This window comes from Haematobia irritans, chromosome 1 (genome assembly GCF_050003625.1).
Source record: "Haematobia irritans isolate KBUSLIRL chromosome 1, ASM5000362v1, whole genome shotgun sequence".
Classification (NCBI taxonomy): Eukaryota; Metazoa; Arthropoda; class Insecta; order Diptera; family Muscidae; genus Haematobia; species Haematobia irritans.
The window spans coordinates 53,524,563-53,545,621 of record NC_134397.1 but is presented as its reverse complement, the minus strand read 5'-3'; the positions used below and the strand labels follow the sequence as shown (position 1 = coordinate 53,545,621).

Below are 21,059 nucleotides of genomic sequence, written 5' to 3'. Positions count from 1 at the left end.
TTTTTATTTCTATGAAAAATTTTGTCAAAATTAAATTCTATAGAAAATGTTGTCAAAATTGTATTTCTATAGAAAATTTTGCCAACATTTTATTTCTATAGAAAATTTTGTCTAAATTTTATTTCTATAGACAATTTTGTCAAAATTTTATTTCTATAGACAATTTAGTCAAAATTTTATTTCTATAGACAATTTTGTCAAAATTTTATTTCTATAGAAAATTTTGTCAAAATTTAATTCTATAGAAAATTTTGTCAAGATTTTATTTCTATAGAAAATTTTGTGAAAATTTTATTTCTATAGACAATTTAGTCAAAATTTTATTTCTATAGAACATTTTGTCAAAATTTTATTTCTATAGAACATTTTGTCAAAATTTGATTCTATAGAAAATTTTGTAAACCTTTCATTACTACAGAAAATGTTGTCAACATTTTATTTATATTGAAAATTTTGTCAAAATTTTATTTCTATACAAAATTATGTCAAAATTTTATTTCTATAGAAAAGTCTGTCAAAATCTTATTTCTATAGAAAATTTTGTCAAAATTTTATTTCTATACAAAATTTGTCAAGATTTTATTTCTATAGAAAATTTTGACAAAATTTTATTTCTATAGAATATTTTGCCAAAATTTTATTTCTGTAGATAATTTTACCAAAATTTTATTTTTATAGACAATTTTGTCAAAATGTTATTTCTATAAAAAATTTTGTCAAAATTTTATTTCTATACAAAATTTTGTCAAAATTTTATTTCTATAGACAATTTGGTCAAAATTTTATTTCTATAGAAAATTTTGTCAACATTTTATTTCTATGTAAAATTTTGTCAAAATTTTATTTCTATAGAAAATTTTTTAAAAATTTTATTTATTTAGAGAATTTTGTCAAAATTTTATTTCTATAGACAATTAAATCAACATTTTATTTCTATAGATAATTTTGACAAAATTTTATTTCTGTAGAAAATTTTGTCAAAATTTAATTTTATAGAAATTTTTTTCAAAGTTTAATTTCTATAGGAAATTTTGTCACAATTTTATTTCTATTGAATATTTTGCCAAAATTTAATTCTATAGAAAAATTTTTTCAAATTTTATTTCAATAGAAAATTATGTCAACATTTTATTTCTAGAGAAAATTTTGTCAACATTTTATTCCTATAGAAAATTTTCTCAAAATTTAATTCTATATAAAATTTTGTCCAAATTGAATTGCTATAGAAAATTTTGTCTAAATTTTATTTTTATAGACAATTTAGTCAAAATTTTATTTCAATAGAAAATTTTGTCTAAGTTTTATTTATATAGAAAATTTTGTCAAAATTTAATTCTATAGAAAATTTTGTCTAAATTTTATTTCGATAGAAAATTTTGTCAAAATTTTATTTCTATAGACAATTTAGTCAAAATTTTATTTCTATATCCAATTTAATCAACATTTTATTTCTACAGGTAATTTTGTCAAAATTTTATTTCTATTGAAGATTTTGTAAATTTTGTTTCTATAGAAAATTTTGTCAAAATTTAATACTATAGAAAATTTTGTCAAAATTTAATTTTATAGAAAATTTTATCAAAATTTAATTTTATAGAAAATTTTGTCAAAATTTTATTTCTATAGAAAATTTTGTCAAGATTTTATTTCTATACAAAATTTGTCAAAATTTTATTTCTATAGAAAATTTTGACAATATTTTATTTCTATAGAAAATTTCTTCAAAATTTTATTTCTAAAAAAATTTGTCAAAATTTTATTTCTATAGAAAATTTTGTCAAAATTGTATTTCTATAGAAAATTTGGTCAAAATTGTATTTCTATAGAAAATGTTGGTAAAATTTTATATCTATAGAAAATTTTGGTAAAATTTTATATCTATAGAAAATTTTGTCAATATTTTATTTCTATACAAAATTTTGTAAACATTTTATTTCTATAGAAAACTTTGTCAATATTTTATTTCTTTGGACAATTTAGTTAAAATTTTATTTCTATAGAAAATTGAGTCAAAATTTTATTTCTATAGAAAATTTTGTCAAACTTTTATTTTTATAGAAAATTTTGTCAAAATTTTATTTCTATAGAAAATTTTGTCAAAATTGTATTTATATAAAAGTTGGGAAGTACTTCTTATTTAAAGAGGTGTACATTGTAAAATCTCCCTGTGTTGGTAGAATTCTACCAACTGTGACAACCGTTCTAGTAGCTCAGTTTTCTTATTGCAAAATATTTTCGTTGTATACTTTTAGGCGGTTCAAGCTTCCGCTTGGAAAAGGTAATGTATGAGAAGAGAAAAGTGATAACAACCATCAGGGCTGTGGAGTCGGAGTCTTGGAGTCGGAGTCTGAAGATTTTGCTGGAGTCGGAGTCGGAGTCGTACAAATTTTGCTCGACTCCGACTCCGGCTAAACCAAATTTTTTAAAATACTTCATATTTTTGTAAGTAAGCAAGTTTTTACGCAAATTAGTTTCCATTGCATTATTCATTCGATCAATGTACAGCATGATTGTAAATGAAAATCAACTTCCAATTACGGCTATCTTTTTATGTTTCCTAGAATGTTAGACTAGCAGATGGGCTGGATCGATCCATTTTAATGCCCATATCAATTTATTTGAAATATTTCGAACAATCGAAATTATTTTTTTTTAATTTTATCTTAAGGCCATATACATATGTGGAATATTGACAGCAAATTTTTTCAAAGTTGTTTTTTATAGAAAAATTGTCAAAATGTTATTTCTATAAAAAGTTTTGTCAAAACTTTATTTCTATAGCAAATTTTGTCAAAATTTTATTTCTATAAAAAATTTATTCAAAATTTTATTACTATAGAAATATTTTTTTCCATAGAAAATTTAGTCAACATTTTATTTCTTTAGAAAATTGAGTCAAAATTTTGTTTCTATAGAAAATTTTGCAAAATTTAGTTTGTTACGCAATTTTTTTTCAAAATTTTATTTCTATTGATAAGTTTATTTCTATAAAAATTTAAGTCAAAATTTTATTTCTATAGAAATTTTTGCCAAAATATGGTCAAAATTTTATTTCAATATTGTCAAAATTTTGTTTCTGTGAGAAATTTAGTGAAAATTTTGTTTCTGTAGATTTTTTGCAGAATTGTATTTTCTACGCAAAAAATTTTCTAAAATTGTATTTTTATTGATAATTTTTTCAAAATTTTATTTCTATAAAAAAAAATTGTCAAACTTTCTTAAAATTTTTTTTCTTACTGATGCTCGCTGAAACTCACTGCTATAAAAAATGTATTCAAAATTTTATTACTATAGAAATATATTTTTCTATATAAAATTTAGTCAAAATTATATTTCTATATAAAATTTAGTCAAAATTTAGTTTCTAAAGAATATTTTGCAAAATTTTATTTCTATAGAAAATTTTGTAAAATTACTACACATTTTTTTTAAATTGTATTTCTATTAATAATGTTTTTAAACTTTTATTTCTGTTCTTTTATTTCTATAAAAAATTTTGACAAATTTTTTTCTAAATTTTATTTCTATATATTTGGTCAAAATTGGATTTCTATAGAAAATTTTGCCAACATTTTATTTCTATAGAAAATTTAGTCAAAATGTTGTTCTGTAGAAAATGTTGCAAAATTCTATTTCTATATAAAATTTTGCAAAATTTTATTTACTAGACAAAGATTTTTCCAAAATTGTATGCTTACTGATACTCACTGCTAAGTCGAAAACTTGTAGAAATGACTCAAATTTTCAAATTTTTCAATAAAAGAATCATAAATGCATTTTTGCGAAATTGTCTTAACAATTATAAATATTTCCCAAATATTGCCCGAGATTTTGTAGAAGTCTGATTTGAGAGTTTATCAAAATGTAGATCTAAATCCAAAGTTGAGAAGAGTATATTATAATCGGCCCGCCCGACTTTAGACTTTCCTTGCATTTTTATTTTTTGTTAAAATTGTGTTACGTCCCATAATGTTAGATTTAAATTTTAAGTACATAGATTTTGTAGAAGTATATACAATTTTGTCTAAATCGATTCAGATTCAAATGCATGCATATGGGAATATAAACCTTTATATAGATCGCTACAAATTTAAAGGATTTGGGATAGTATCAATAATTTTGGTCCACAAATACATATACTGTTGGTATCTTCTCATATTATGATGGGTATTTATATCATTATTTTATTTATTAAACATTGCCCTAAATTTGAAATATAGAGTTCAATTGGCATCTAATGTGAAATTAAGACCTTTTTTTGCACACATAAATAAATACGATACTTTATATCGATCCACTTACGGTACCCCCACAATAGAACTAATTAGTGGTATTAAAATGAGATTTAGTTATATTACCCGGAGTCGACTCCGGAGTCGGAGTCGGATTCGAGCAAAATTGGCTCGACTCCACAGCCCTGACAACCATAGTATCAGAAGCTTCAATTCAGTTTTTTGTTAAGACACAAATCTCATGCGTTATCATAATGGGATTTTGGAATAAACATTTTTCACTACAACAAAAAAAGTGGCTCAAAAAATTGGGCACATAAATACCTATATAAGCCATTTTAGTTCTTGTTTTATGTAGAGGAGTCTATAAATACTAATTAACTCATTTTCGCATGGTACTTAGAGGACCAAATTTCAACCGGGTCGGATGAAATTTGTTCCCCCAATAGAGGTCAAATCTTTGGGTTGGTCGGTTTATATGGGGGCTATACCTAAAAGTGCACAGAAAAAATATCACCAAAATATTTCCAATTAAAAATTTGATTGAAGTTGACAACTTTTTTCAATTAAAACTAATTAAAGCAATTAACTTTTTAATCAAACTTGGAAGACTAGTTCAGTTTAACAATTATTGAAATTTGTTAGTTTTTAATTAAAAATTAATTTGAAACAAACAATTATGTAATCAAATAAAAAGCACTAAGTCTGTTAATTAAAATCTGGATAAAAACAACTTACACATCTATTGAATTAATTGTGACGATTTCAATGCAAAAATTGAACATTGCATCAGCCTTTAGGAATTAAAACATGTTGAGTTAAAAATTAAGTCGACCAATACTCACATTGGCAAGTCAGAGAATAAATTGAAAACTTAAATAAAGCCATCACAATCACTCAAGGGAAAAATAAGATTAACCATACTACAAATGAGATTTTCTTTTTTGTTACAATTCATTGTAGCCGTTTCTTTTTTCAATCATGAAGAAGATGCAAAATATAAGATAATCAGGTAAATAAGTAACAAGGACTACCTACTTTCCTTGAAACATGTCTACAATTTCTTATAATAGTAATACAACAGCCTCAAGCAAAATAAAGAGAGAGAGAGGGAGAGCGAAAGAGATGTAAGAAGTAAACAAAATTCTTAATTCCAAAGGAAAACTCATCCAAGGTCATAGGATATGCTTAATTTCGTACTTGATGTGATTAAAGGAAGAACCAGCTCAAGATGAATTGTGCTTAAGCATCAACTCACAATGTTAATAAGAAGACGTAGAAGAAGATGAAAAGAAATTTCGAAGTAAAGAATTTTCTTTACTCTCTGATTTACCCTATTATCTTTTAAGGAATAATACTCAGTACATTCACTGTTCAATTTAAGCTACTTCTTCTATGGTGGGAGTGGTTATTTCTTCTCCCCTCCTTTTTTCCATAGAGTTTCTTTTTCTTTTCATCATGCGGTTGTTTTCCTCATTATTTTAATGTCCAACAAGCTGCAATCATCCACAAGGATTGAGATGAGAACATGATGGAAACAAGTGTTCTTGTTGTGATTTTCTTACTTAGGTTTTTTGAATCTTTGACAAAAAAAAAGCAGACTTAAGTAATTTTCTTCAATTATGTACTCTGTGCGTGTGTGTGTGTGAGGAATGAACAGATAAAGACATGACATTTCTTGGAATTTTTAAGTAAAACTAAATATTGTTGTAAATTTCTTTGAAAATATTTAAAGGGAACATTTAAATGAAAAATTGTCTAAAAAATAACATTTTGACAAAATTTTCTATAGAAATAAAATTTTGACAAAATTTTCCATAGAAAAAAATTTTGCCAACATTTTCTACAGAAATAAAATTTTGACAAATTTTTCTATAGATATAAAATTTTCACAAAACTGTCTATAAAACTAAAATTTTAAAAAAAAATTTCTAACGAAATAAAATTTGACAAACTCTTCTATAGAAGAAAAAAAAAATTGACAAAATTTTCTAAAGAAATAAAATTTTGACAAAAGTTTTTATAGAAATAAAATTTTGATAAAACTTTCTATTAAAATAAAATTTAGAAAAAATTTTCTATTAAAATAAAATTTTGACAAAATTTTCTATAGAAATAAAATTTTGACAAAATTTTCTATAGAAACAAAATTTTTACAAAACTGTCTATAAAAATAAAATTTTAATACAATTTTCGATAGAAATAAAATTTTGACAAAATTTGACAAAGCAATAAAATTTTGACTAAATTCTCTATAGAAATAAAATTTTATCAAAATTTTCTATAGAAACAAAATTTTTACAAACCTGTCTATAAAAATAAAATTTTAATACAATTTTCGATAGAAATAAAATTTTGACAAAGCAATACAATTTTGACTAAATTCTCTATAAAAATAAAATTTTAACAAAATTTTCTATAGAAATAAAATTTTGACAAAATTTGACAAAGGAATAAAATTTTGACTAAATTCTCTATAGAAATAAAATTTTATCAAAATTTTCTAAAGAAATAAAATTTTGACAAAATTTTCTATAAAAATAAAATTTTGACAAAATTTTCTAAAGAAATAAGATTTTGACAAAAGTTTTTATAGAAATAAAATTGTGACAAATTTTTCTATACAACTCGAATTGTGACAAAACTGTCTATAAAAATAAAATTTTCGAAAGAAATAAAATTTTAACAAATTTTTCTAAAGAAATAAAATTTTTACAAAACTGTCTATAAAAATAAAATTGTGACAAAAGTTTTTATAGAAATAAAAGTTTGACAATGTTTTCTATAGAAATAAAATTTTGACAAAATTTTCTATAGAAACAAGATTTTGACAAAATTTTCTATAGAAACAAAATTTTTACAAAACTGTCTATAAAAATAAAATTTTAAAAAATTTTCCTAAAGAAATAAAATTTGACAAACTTTTCTATAGAAATAAAATTTTGACAAAATTTGGTCAATATAAACTTGACGTATTTCTTTCAATTTTGCATTTAAAAAACCTGAACACCCCTCATTTTGAAGGTGTGTGTGTGTAGAATGTTGCTCCTATTTTGATTTTGGAATTCACTTTTCAGTTGTCAAAATGCCGTCCAAGCAAGAAGAGCAGCGTATCAAAATTTTGCTCGCGCATCGCGAAAATCCGAGCTACTCGCACGCAAAGCTGGCAAAATCGCTAAAAGTTGCCAAATCAACAGTTACAAATGTAATTAAAGTGTTTGGGGAACGTTTGTCGACAGCCAGGAAGTCTGGATCGGGGGGAAATCGAAAACCGGAAGCCGCTGAGACGACAAAGAGAGTTGCCGGTAGTTTCTAGCGAAACCCTAACCTCTCTCTCCGAGATGCCGCAAATAAGCTGGGTGTATCGTCTATAACCGTGCATCGAGCCAAAAAACGAGCCGGACTATCGACTTACAAAAAGTTAGTGACTCCAAATCGCGATGATAAACAAAATACGACGGCCAAAGCGCGATCCCGGAGGCTGTACACGACGATGCTGACGAAGTTTGACTGCGTGGTAATGGACGACGAAACCTACGTCAAAGCCGACTACAAGCAGCTTCCGGGACAGGAGTTTTATACGGCAAAAGGATGGGGAAAGGTAGCAGATATTTTCAAGCACATAAAACTGTCAAAGTTCGCAAAGAAATATCTGATTTGGCAAGCCATCTGTACCTGTGGCTTGAAAAGCAGTATTTTCATAGCTTCCGGGACTGTCAACCAAGAAAGTTACGTGAAAGAGTGTTTGAATAAACGTCTGCTGCCTTTCCTGAAGAAACACGGTTGTTCCGTACTGTTTTGGCCGGATTTGGCATCTTGCCATTACGGTAAATAGGCCATGGAGTGGTACGCCGCCAACAACGTACAGGTGGTTCCCATGGACAAGAACCCTCCCAACACGCCAGAGCTCCGCCCAATTGAGAAATACTGGGCTATTGTCAAGCGGAACCTAAAGAAGACCAAAAAACTGCTAAGGACGAGCAGCAGTCAAGGCGAAGAAGGTGGACAATGTGGCTGTACAAAATCTGATGGCAGGAGTCAAGCGTGAGGCCCGGCAATTCGGATTTGGAAAAGCGAGAGCCTAACTGAATATTTTTCCTGAATTTTATACTAATTGAACTTGAAAAATAAATTTAATTTGATTTTTTAAATAAACGATTTCACCGATTTAGACGCGTTTTCCCTTGACCAAATTTTGACCGTATCACCCTTTATAAATAAAATTTTGACAAAATTTTCTGTATGAGTGAAATGCTGAAAAGATTTTTTGTAGGAATAAAATTTTGTATCCACCAAGAAGATCATATAAAACAAGTAGGTAAAGTCGGGCGGGCCGACTATATTACATCCTTCACCACTATGTACACCATAATTTGTGTTAGCATCTCAATTCCTTCAAATTTTTTTGGAGTTATGATGAAGGTTTATATTCCCATATTCAAATATTTATATCTTAACCTATTTGAAAATATGTGGTCTATCGTGGGTTATGATATATTATTTGGTAAAATTTTCTATAGAAATAAAATTTTGACAAAATTTTCTATAGAAATAAAATGTTGACGAAACTGTCTATAAAAATAAAATTTTAAACAAATTTTCTAAAGAAATAAAATTTTACAAAATTTTATATTAAAAATTAAATATTGACAACATTTTCTATAGAAATCAAATTTTAACAAAATTGTCTATAAAAATAAAATTTTGACAAATTTTTCTATAGAAATAAATTTTTTACAAAACTGTCTATAAAAATAAAATTTTTTCACAAGAAATAAAGTTTTGACAAAAGTTTTTATAGAAGGTTAGGTTAGGTGGCAGCCCGATGTATCAGGCTCACTTAGACTATTCAGTTCATTGTGATACCACATTGGTGAACTTCTCTCTTATCACTGAGTGCTGCCCGATTCCATGTTAAGCTCAATGACAAGGGACCTCATTTTTATAGCCGAGTCCGAACGGCGTTCCACATTGCAGTGAAACCACTTAGAGAAGCTTTGAAACCCCCAGAAATGTCACCAGCATTACTGAGGTGGGATAATTCACCGTTGAAAAACTTTTTGGTGTTCGGTCGTAGCAGGAATCGAACCCATGACCTTGTGTAAGCATGGCGGGTATGCTAACCATTGCACCACGGTGGCTCCCAAAAAAAATTTCTATAGAAATAAAATTTTGACAACATTTTCTATATATAAATAAAATTTTGGCAAAATTTTCTATAGAAATAAAATTTTGACAAAATTTCTATTGAAATAAAATTTTGACGACATTTTCTATATAAATAAAATTTTGGCAAAATTTTCTATAAAAATAAAATTTTGGCAAAATTTTCTATAGAAATTTTTTGACAAAACTTTCAATAGAACTAAAATTTTTGACAAAATTTTCTATAGAAATACAATTTTGACAAAACTGTATATAAAAAAAAACATTTTTGACAAAATTTTCTATAGAAATAAAATTTTGACAAAAGTGTCTATAAAAATAAAATTTTGACAAAATTTTCTATAGAAATAAAATTTTGACAAAACTGTCCATAAAAGTAAAATTTTAACAAAGTTTTCTAAAGAAATAAAATTTTTACAAAAGTTTTTATAGAAATAAAATTTTGACAAAATTTTCTATAGAAATAAAATGTTGACAAAATTTTCTATAGAAATAAAGTTTTCACAAAATTTTCTATAGAAATAAAATTTCGACAAAATTTTCTATAGAAATTAAATTTTGACAAAATTATCTATAGAAATAACATTTTGACAAAATTTTCTATAGAAATAAAATTTTTACAAACTTGTCTATAGAAATAAAATTTTGACAAAATTTTCTATAGAAATAAAATTTGTACAAAAGTTTTTATAGAAATAAAATTTTGACAAAATTTTCTATAGAAATAAAATTTTGACAAAATTTTCTATAGAAATAAAATTTGTACAAAAGTTTTTATAGAAATAAAATTTTGACAAAATTTTCTATAGAAATAAAATTTTGACAAAATTTTCTATAGATATAAAATTTTGACAAAATTTTCTATAGAAATAAAATTTTGACAGAATTTTCTATAGAAATAAAATTTTGACAACATTTTCTATAGAAATAAAATTTTGACAAAATTTTCTATAGAAATAAAATGTTGACAAAATTTTCTATAGAAATAAAGTTTTGACAAAACTGTCTATAAAAATAAAATTTTAAACAAATTTCCTTAAGAAATAAAATTTTGACAAAATTTTCTATTAAAAATTAAATATTGACAACATTTTCTATAGAAATCAAATTTTAACAAAATTGTCTATAAAAATAAAATTTTGACAAATTTTTCTAAAGAAATAAAATTTTAACAAGACTGTCTATAAAAATAAAAATTTTTCAAAAGAAATAAAATTTTGACAAATTTCTATGGAAATAAAATTTTGACAACATTTTCTTTATAAATAAAAATTTGACAAAATTTTCTGTGTGAATGAAATGCTGAAAAGATTTGCTGTAGGAATAAGATTTTATATCCACCAAGAAAATCATGTAAAAATATGGCCTTAATTTTGTAGATGTATACAATAGATCGTTTTAGTCAGTCTTTATGGAAATAAACACTAGAACTTCGGCTACATATATGTGGGAGATATAACTAAAGCTGACCCGTTTTCTTCCAAAAACAATAAAGAACAATTCTGACTAAAAACACGTACTTTTGCCAAATTTGGGATAGACTCTGGTCACAATAATGACAGACGGACATCCGTAATATGGCTAAAGAGGCGGCCCTGAGAAATATTGTCAAAGAAACCGTGTGTCTTTCCCGTCTCCTACTGGGAGTTGCAAATGTAAGCACTACCCTATTATACTAAGTTCCTTACAGTGGTTCGGGGTATAATTAGCATTTAAACATCGGCTAATTATCTTTAAAAGTGGTATACAGACATAATTTATTTTGCTTATTATTTCACTTTGTTTCCCATTTCAATCTCGTCTCTATTATTCTCAAAATTGGCCTTCAATCTTTAGTCGAACGTTCTGTTTTTTTAATCTATTTTGACCATCTGTGACTTAATGGCCTTGGGAGGTTTTAGGCCTTTGTCATTAAATAACATTGTTCGCTATTGCAAAGCTCTTTTTGGTTTGGTTTGCCATAAATAACATAAAAATCCATAAATTTAAATTTTAAATCATTATAAATTTTCGTTTAGTTGTTTTAACGTTGTTGTTGTTATGAATAAGATTTAAATCCCTAAGAATGCCAGCTAGATATTTATGGACGTTGTGTTTTTTCGGTGATTTACTTGAAACACCCTCTGAGGAGTGCTTGGGATAAATAAAGATGAATGTTAATGATATGGCAAGGCTTTTTTGAGATTTATTTCTATTAATTTCAGGTGATATTGTAAAAAAAAAAATTATAATGAATGGGCCTTTTTTAATGGTGGAGATTTTGCAAGAATTAAAGCGAAAAATTAATTTAATATGAATACCATAGTGATTACGCGATCTAATAAAGAATTTTTGTAGACATATAAAAGATTTTTTTTCTATAGAAATAAAATGAAAAACAATTTGCAAAAATTTTCAAAATTTTGTATGGAAAGTAAATTTTTAAAAATTTTTTTGCGGAAATAGAATTAATTTTCTATAGGAATACAAGTCTGGCAAAATGTTTTTATGGAAATAATATTTGATAATATTTATGTTGGGGAAATAGAATTTTGACAAAACTTTCTATAGAAATAAAATTTTTACAAAATGTTCATAGAAATAAAATTTTGACAAAATTTTCTATAGAAATAAAATTTTGGCAAAATGTTTATATGGATAAAGAATTTTGGTAAAATTTTTCTATAGAATTAAAATTTTGGGCAAATTTTCTACTGAAATAAAAATTTGACAAAATTTTCGATAGAAATAAATAAGTGACAAAATTTTCTATAAGAAGAAAAATTTTCCAAAATTTTCTATATATATAAAATTTTTCTATAGAAATAGTTGGCAACATTTTCTAAAGAAATTAAATTTGGCCAAAATACTCTATGGCAAAAGTTTGACAAAATTGTCTATAGAAATAAAATGTTGACACAATCTTCTATAGAATTAAACTTTTGCAAAAATTTTCTATATAAGACAAGTGTGAAAAATTTTTTTTAGTAATGAAATTTTGACAAAATTTTCTATAGAAATAAAATTTTGACAAAATTTTCTATAGAAATGATGTTTTGACAAAATTTTCTATAGAATTTTGACAAAATTTTTATATGGATAAAGAATTTTGGCAAAATTTTCTATAGAATAAAATTTTTACAAAATATTCATAGAAATAAAATTTTACAAAGATTTCTATAGAAATACAATTTTGACAAAATGTTTATGTGGATAAAGAATTTTGTCAAAATTTTCTATAGAATTAAAATTTTGGTCACATTTTCGATAGAAATAACATTTTGACAAAAAATTTCAATAGAATTAAAATTTTGGTCAAATTTTCGATATAAATAACATTTTGATAACAGTAAGAAGAAAATTTTCTATATATAAAAATTTTCTATAGAAACAAATAGTTGGCAATAATTTCTAAAGAAGTTAAATTTGGATAAAATAATCTATGGCAAAGGTTTGACAAAATTATCTATAGAAATAAAATTTTGACACAATATTCAATAGAATTAAACTTTTGCAAAAATTTTCTATATAAAACAAGTGTGAACAATTTTCTTTAGTAATGAAAATTTGATAAAATTTTCTACCGAATTAAAATTTTGACAAAATTTTCTATAGAATTAAAATTTTGACAAAATTTTCTATAGAAATAAAATTTTGACAAAATTTTCTATAGAAATAACATTTTGACAAAATTTTCTATAGAAATAAAACTTTGAGAAGATTTTCTATGGAAATAAAATTTTGACAAAATTTTCTATAGAATAAAAATTTTGACAATATTTTCTATAGAAATAAAATGTTGACAAAATTTTCTATAGAAGTAAAATTTTGACAAAATTTTCTATAGAAATAATGTTTTGACAAAATTTTTATATGGATAAAGATTTTTGGCAAATATTTCTATAGAAATTAAATTTTGACAAAATTTTTATATGGATAAATAATTTTGGCAAAATTTTCTATAGAAATTAAATTTTGACAAAATTTTTATATGGATAAAGAATTTTGGCAAAATTTTCTAAAGAATTTAAATTTTGGTCAAATTTTCTATTGAAATAAAAATTTGACCAAATTTTCGATAGAAATAACATTTTGACAAAAATTGTCTATAGAAATAATATTTTGACAAAATTTTCTGTGGAAATAAATAAATGACAAAATTTTCTATAAGAAAACAATTTTTTCTAAAATTTTCTATATATATAAAAATTTTCCATAGAAATAAATTGTTGGCAACATTTACTAAAGAAATTATATTTGGGCAAAATACTCTATGGCAAAAATTTGTCAAAATTGTCTATGGAAATAAAATTTTGACACAATCTTCTACAGAATTAAACTTTTGCAAAAATTTTATAATATAAAAAACAAGTGTGAAAAATTTTCTTTAGTAATGCAAGTTTGAAAAGAAAATTTCTACCAAATTAAAATTTTGACAAAATTTTCTATAGAAATAAAATTTTGACAAAATTTTCTATAGAAATAAAATTTTGACAAAATTTTTATATGGATAAATAATTTTGGCAAAGTTTTCTATAGAAATAAAATTTTGACAAATTTTTATGTGGATAAAGAATTTTGGCAAAATTTTCTATAGAATTAAAATTTGGGTCAAATTTTCTATTGAAATAAAAATTTGACCAAATTTTCTATAGAAATAACAAAAATTGTTGGCAACATTTACTAAAGAAATTAAATTTGGACAAAATACTCTATTGCAAAAGTTTGACAAAATTGTCTATGGAAATAAAATTTTGACACAACCTTATACAGAATTAAACTTTTGCAAAAATTTTATAATATAAAAAACAAGTGTGAAAAATTTTCTTTAGTAACGCAAGTTTGAAAAAAAAATTCTATCAAATTAAAATTTTGACAACATTTTCTATAGAAATAAAATTTTGTCAAAATTTTCTATAGATATAAAATTTTGACAAAATTTTCTATAGAAATAAAATTTTGACAAAATTTAAAACAAAAATAAGATTTAAAAAAAAAATTCTATAGAAACAAAATTTTTTGAAACATTTCTATAGAAATACAATTTTTAAAAAATTATCTATAGAAACAAAATGTTTTAAAACATTTCTATAGAAATACAATTTTTAAAAAATTTTCTATTGAAACAAATTTTTTTTTTATAGAACTACAATTTTTAAAAAATTTTCTATAGAAATTAAATTTTGATAAAATTTTCTATAGAAATTAAATTTTTCAAAATTTTCTATAGAAATAAAATTGTGATAAAATTATCTATAGAAACAAAAATTCGACAAAATTTGCTTTTTTAGAAATAAGATGTAAAAAAAAAAAATATATAAATAAAATTAAAAAAAAAAGTTTTCAAAATTTTATTTCTAAATTTTGAAAACTTTTTTTTTTATAGAAATAAGATTTTTAAAAAATTTCTATTTAAACAAAAATTTTTAAAACATTTCTAAAGAAATACAATTTTTAAAAAATTTACTGTAGAAATTAAATTTTCTAAAATTTTCTATAGAAATTAAATTTTCAAAAATTTTCTATAGAAATTAAATTTTTCAAAATTTTCTATAGAAATAAAATTGTGATAAAATTATCTATAGAAACAAAAATTCGACAAAATTTGCTTTTTTAGAAATAAGATGTAAAAAAAAAAATATATAAATAAAATTTTGAAAACATTTCTATAGAAATACAATTTTTAAAAAAACTTTCTATAGAAATTAAATTTTCCAAAATTTTCTATATATAAATAAAATTTTCCAAAAATTTTTTATAGAAATTAATTTTTTTTTTAAATTTTTGATAGAAATCTATCTATAAATAGAAACAAAATTTTGACCAAATTTTTTTATAGAAATAAGTATTTAAAAAAAAATTCTGTAGAAATTAAATTTTTTAAAACATTTCTATAGAAATACAATTTAAAAAAAAATTCTATAAAAATTAAATTTTCAAAAATTTTCTATATATAAATAAAATTTTCCAAAAATTTTCTATAGAAATAAAATATCGGCAAAATTTTGAATAGAAATTAAATTATGCGAACATTTTCTAAAGAAAGAAAATTTCTCCAAAATTTGGATTAGAAGTTTTATTTCTAATCAAAATATTGGCAAAATGTTCTATACAAATTTTTTCTAACGGGTGATTTGTTAAGAGCTTGATAACTTTTAAAAAAAAAAAAACGCATAAAATTTGCAAAATCTCATCGGTTCTTTATTTGAAACGTTAGATTGGTCCATGACATTTACTTTTTGAAGATAATTTCATTTAAATGTTGACCGCGGCTGCGTCTTAGGTGGTCCATTCGGAAAGTCCAATTTTGGGCAACTTTTTCGAGCATTTCGGCCGGAATAGCCCGAATTTCTTCGGAAATGTTGTCTTCCAAAGCTGGAATAGTTGCTGGCTTATTTCTGTAGACTTTAGACTTGACGTAGCCCCACAAAAAATAGTCTAAAGGCGTCAAATCGCATGATCTTGGTGGCCAACTTACCGGTCCATTTCTTGAGATGAATTGTTCTCCGAAGTTTTCCCTCAAAATGGCCATAGAATCGCGAGCTGTGTGGCATGTAGCGCCATCTTGTTGAAACCACATGTCAACCAAGTTCAGTTCTTCCATTTTTGGCAACAAAAAGTTTGTTAGCATCGAACGATAGCGATCGCCATTCACCGTAACGTTGCGTCCAACAGCATCTTTGAAAAAATACGGTCCAATGATTCCACCAGCGTACAAACCACACCAAACAGTTCATTTTTCGGGATGCATGGACAGTTCTTGAACGGCTTCTGGTTGCTCTTCACTCCAAATGCGGCAATTTTGCTTATTTACGTAGCCATTCAACCAGAAATGAGGCTCATCGCTGAACAAAATTTGTCGATAAAAAAGCGGATTTTCTGCCAACTTTTCTAGGGCCCATTCACTGAAAATTCGACGTTGTGGCTCGTTAGTAAGTCTATTCATGATGAAATGTCAAAGCATACTGAGCATCTTTCTCTTTGACACCATGTCTGAAATCCCACGTGATCTGTCAAATACTAATGCATGAAAATCCTAACCTCAAAAGAATCACCCTTTATAAAAATACATTTTTTATAAAATTATCTAAAGGAATAAGGTTAGACAGAATTTTCTATAGGGGTAAACTTTTGATAGCATAATCTATGGAGGCAAAATTTTGCCGAATTTTTCTATTGGGATAATTTTTTTTTCTGTGGAAATAAAATTTTGGCAAAATTTTCTATAGAAACAAAATTTATAGGCATTTTTCTATGAAAAAATTTTTTTTTTGTTTTGAAAAAAAAAATTATAGAAATAACTTTTTCAATAGATATAAAATTTTGAAAAAATATTTTTTAGAAATAAAATTTTTACAAAATATTTGTTGGAAATAAAATGTTGACAAAATTTTCTATGGAAATGACATTTGAAAAAAAAAAAAATGAAATAAACTTTTGAAAAAAAATTTTTTTTTAGAAATAAAATTGTGACAAAATATTTGTTAGATATATTTTGACAAAATTTTCTATAAAAATAAAATTTTGACAAAATTTTCTATAAAACTAAAATTTTGACAAAATTTTCTATAAAACTAAAATTTTGACAACATTTTCTATAAAACTAAAATTTTGACAAAATTTTCTATAAAACTAAAATTTTAACAACATTTTCTATAAAACTAAAATTTTGACAAAATTTTCTATAAAACTAAGATTTTGAGAAAATTTTCTATAAAACTAAAATTTTGAGGAAATTTTCTATAGAATTAAAATAATTCCAAATTTTCCATGCAAATAAAATTTTGACAAAATTTTCTACGGAAATAAAATTTTGACAACATTTTCTATATAATTAATAAGGGAGCCACTGTGTTGCAATGGTTAGTATGCCCGCCTTGCATACACTAGGTCGTGGGTTGGATTCCGACTTCGAGCGAACACCAAAAAGTTTTTCAGCGTTGGATTATTCCACCTCAGTAATGCTGGTGACATTTCTGAGTGTTTCAAAGCTTCTCTAAGTGCTTTCACAGTAATGTGGAACAACGTCCAGACTCGGCTATAAAAAGGTGGTGCCTTGTCATTGAGCTTAACATGGAATCGGGCAGCACTCAGTGATAAGAGAGAAGCTTATTACTGTGGTATAACAATGTACTAAATAGTCTAAGTGAGCCTGCTACATCGGCTCACATAGACTAACCTTCTATAGAAATAAAATGTTGACAACATTTTCTGTATGTATAAAATTCTGACAAATTTTTCTGTAAGAATAAAACTCTGAATAAGTTTTCTGTAGGAATAAAATTTTGACAACAATTTCGATAGAAATAAAATTGTGACAAATTTTCTGTGTGAATAAATTTCTGAAAAAAATTTTCTGTAGGAATTAAATTTTGTCAACATTTTTTATACAAATAAAATTTTTTAGTTATTGTATAATTGACCTTTTAGTATAATTATTTGTAGAGTTTGTAAGGCTTGAGGTCATGTTGTAATAAAAAAAATCAAATCTTATCTTTTTTTTTAATTTTTACAGAATTTTCTATGGAAATAAAAAGTTGACAAAAGAAATCAATTTTTTCAAATATTTTCTTTGTAAATAAAATTGTGAAAAAAATTTTCTATCGCAACAAAATATTAACATAATTTTATATAGAAAGAAAATAGTTACAGAATTTTCTATAGAAATAAAATTGTTACAAAATTTTCTATATAACTAAAATGTTTCCAAAAATTTATATAGAAATAAAATAGTGACAATTTTTTTTCTAGGGCCATAAAATTTTCTATAGAAATAAAATTTTGACAAAATTTACTTTAAGGTAGTATTTTTGTGTCGGTGTGTATATTATTCATTTGTGTGAGTGCGCTGATACTCTCTGATGTCTTTGGTAGAAGTTTCTGTCCTGTTTGCTTTTCTTGCAAATGCCTAACGGCTAATATCCTTTCCGTGATTTAACACCAACTCATGCATATGAAAAAGCAGACCCTAGAACAAAATTCTACAGATCCATGTATTTGGACAAAATGCCGATGGTAAATCTCCAGACCTCTCTCCCCCGTACACACAGACACTACGACACCAATACATTCATAATTTTTAAACGTTCTATGTCGCTGCTCCTCTGTATGGGCCATAAATTTACGCTTGCAGTCAGGACCATTGAAACTAACATGGAATACACAAATATTTGGTGGTTGCCTTAAAGTCAACAGTGGGAAGAATGAATTTCTATAGAAGTCCATAACAAAATTTCCACTATATTTAGCATAAGCTATTCACTACCATATCCTCTACCCCTCTTCGGAAACTTCGATAAATATCATCCTTATTATCGTTATGTCATAAGGAAAGGCACTATCGCGACTTAGGCTGACTTTATCATTATGATGATCATTGTCATCATCATTATTACCATCATCGTCATCATCACTATTGCTGTTGACTTGAATCTTTAGCAGGGTGTCCCTCATATGTCTTGAAAAGTAGTAGTTGTTGACTTTTTTTGTTGCTTTCCTTTAGCAACCATTGATTTTGTAAGGATATTCCTTCTTCTAGTTATCAGTTATACAAACTGTCTTACACATACACACACACACATGCACACACTCACAAATATTATAATGCTTATGTGTTTTAGATTGGATTTTTGTTTCATATAGCAAAGAACCATGCTCTCTCATATTGAGGGATGAGATGGCGAACAAGGGACATAACGTTTAGATATCCATGGAGATGATAGAAGATTGCGCTTGAGGCAAAGTCAATATATTTTCTTTCACCAAGAAGAAAACCAAAGGCTGCAAAAACCTTTGTCCTTAATCCCTACAATATTAGTTCAATTTCAATTTTCTCGCGTTTCTCCTTTGGCTGCATTGTACGATGTAGGAAGGTATTGTCAGCTTATATATATTTGCCTAATTCATATGAATGATTACACGCTAGACTGAATTTCAGTGTTGAGGTTGCGAATTAAAACCTCTGTGTAAGGCCAAAAGTTCGGCAGGGCTAAATGTTAAATACACACCACCATGGGACGCATACAAAAAAATTCTTTGAAAATATCCCTGTTTATATACATACGTATGTACTGAAAAAATTATTAAGTTATTATAAAATAGTATGCCACCAAAGTTTTAGAACACGCAACATAGAAAAAATTCAAGAAATTTTAATTAAAAGAAAGTTCATAATATTTGCATTAAAAATTTGAATACGATTCCTTGAACTTTCCGTTCCTTTGTTAAAGTCGTATGTTCTTGAAGCATGGCAATTTTTCCTTAAAGTAAAAACAAAAACATTTGATACAAAAATCTTCAAATATAAACAAAAATGATGATGATTTTGAGAATTTTGTATATAACAACCAAGTTTGTGCAAGATATCAGCACGATTTCTTCATTATTGAAAGATGTGACACACCGCCGGACGGACATCGGTAGTTCGAGCCTTTTACAATCTTCAGAAGTTCATGCCCTATCCTTCACCTTTTCATGCAAGATAAACTCAGGTATTGTATTGTAGGTAGAACCATACAAATAGACAAAATTTTCTATAGAAATAAAATTTAGACAAAATTTTGTAAAGAAATAACATTTAGGCAAAATTTTCTATAGAAATAAAATTTTAACAAAATTTGACAAAATTTTCTATAGAAATAAAATTGTGACCAAATTTTTTAATGAAATAAAATTTTGACAAAATTTTCTATGGAAATAAAATTTTGTCAAGATTTTCTATAGAAAAGAAATTTTGTCAAGATTTCTTTAGAAATAAAATTTAACAAAATTTCCTATAGAAATAAAATTTTGACAAAATGTCTATAGAAATTAAATTGTTACGAAATTTGACAAAATTTTCTATAGAAATAAAATTGTGACAAAATTTTTTAATGAAATAAAATTTTGACAAAATTTTTTAATGAAATAAAATTTTGACAAAACTTTTTAATGAAATAAAATTTTGACAAAATTTTCTATGGAAATAAAATGTTGACAAAATTTTCTATAGAAATAAAATTTTGACAAAATTTCTGTAGAAATGAAATTGTAACAAAATTTGACAAAATTTTCTATAGAAATAAAATTGTGACAAAATTTTTTAATGAAATAAAATTTTGACAACATTTTCTATAGGAATAAAATTGTGACAAAATTTTTTTAATGAAATAAAATTTTGACAAAATTTTCTATGGAAATAAAATTTTGTCAAGATTTCTTTAGAAATAAAATTTTGACAAAATTTCTATAGAAATGAAATTTTTACAAAATTTGACAAAATTTTCTATAGAAATAAAATTGTGACAAAATTTTTTAATGAAATCAAATTTTGACAAAATTTTTCAATAAAACACAATTTTGACAACATTTTTTAATGAAATAAAATTTTGACAACATTTTCTATGGAAATAAAATGTTGACAAAATTTTCTATAGAAATAAAATTTTGACAAAATTTCTGTAGAAATGAAATTGTAACAAAATTTGACAAAATTTTCTATAGAAATAAAATTGTGACAAAATTTTTTAATGAAATAAAATTTTGACAACATTTTCTATGGAAATAAAATTTTGAAAAAATTTTCTATGGAAATAAAATTTTGTCAAGATTTCTTTAGAAATAAAATTTTGACAAAATTTCTACAGAAATGAAATTTTTACGAAATTTGACAAAATTTTCTATAGAAATAAAATTGTGACAAAA

The 21,059-nt window shown here is 24.7% G+C and overlaps 1 protein-coding gene across 1 annotated transcript in view; it reads right to left on the bottom strand.

The window, feature by feature from the left end:
• The window catches only part of Nlg4 (Neuroligin 4), a 458,188-nt gene that overhangs the window by 83,821 nt on the left and 353,308 nt on the right, over positions 1-21,059 (bottom strand). The gene's annotated exons all lie outside the window — the stretch shown is intronic.